Genomic DNA, 823 nt, shown 5'->3' with positions numbered 1-823 from the left:
TGTTCCTCAAAAGACTTCACAAGAAAAACGAAGAAGCATCTCTTCCTAGCACTGACGCAGGCCCCAAAACAAATGAGTTTCACTTTCCCAACTGTGGCTCTTTCCAGGCAGTTGATAAACATGACCCTCCACATCAGCAGTTTTCAACCTGTGGGTCGCAACCCCTTTGGGGGTCGAACGACCCTTTCACAGGGGTCGTCTGATTCATAACAGTAGAAAAATTACAGTAATGAAGTATCAACAAAAATAATTTTATAGTTGGGGGTCACCACCACATGAGGAACTGTATGAAAGGGTCACAGCATTAGGAAGGTTGAGAACCATTGCCCTATATTCCCACTCTAATGCTTCTTGAATCACCTCTACATAAGGTTTGGGGTTCTTCTTAATTTTCTCCTAGTCCTGATCACCCTGGAACTAAAGGTTTGTAAGCAGGGATCAGCCAATGAGGACCCATGGACAAAGTCCAGCCCCCAGTCTGTATCTGTAAATAGGGCTTTCTTGGAACACAACCGTGCTCATTCGTTCATGTTTATGTAATGTCTATGGATGTTTTCACACTATAGTTACAGGGTTGAGTAGTTGCAAAAGAGACCAGATAGTCTACAAAGCCAAAAATATATGCTAAAGGGATGATAGATTGATAGAGGGATAGATAAAGTTTGTCAAGACTTCCTCTAAACTCTCCTACCACCATTAGATACTACTCTAAGAAGCTGAGTTCTATGGATACCTCTGGCTATAAACCAGAAAGCTACCCAAATAAGTTAATTCTCACTCTTTCTCTTTCTCTCTTTATCTCTCTCTATGGTTCTCTCTCTCT

The sequence above is a fragment of the Echinops telfairi genome, unplaced genomic scaffold (assembly GCF_000313985.2).
Source record: "Echinops telfairi isolate 266 unplaced genomic scaffold, ASM31398v2 ScPeMD7_7409;HRSCAF=8447, whole genome shotgun sequence".
NCBI lineage: Eukaryota > Metazoa > Chordata > Mammalia > Afrosoricida > Tenrecidae > Echinops > Echinops telfairi.
The sequence above is the reverse complement of the archived record's forward strand: the minus strand, read 5'-3'. Positions refer to the sequence as shown.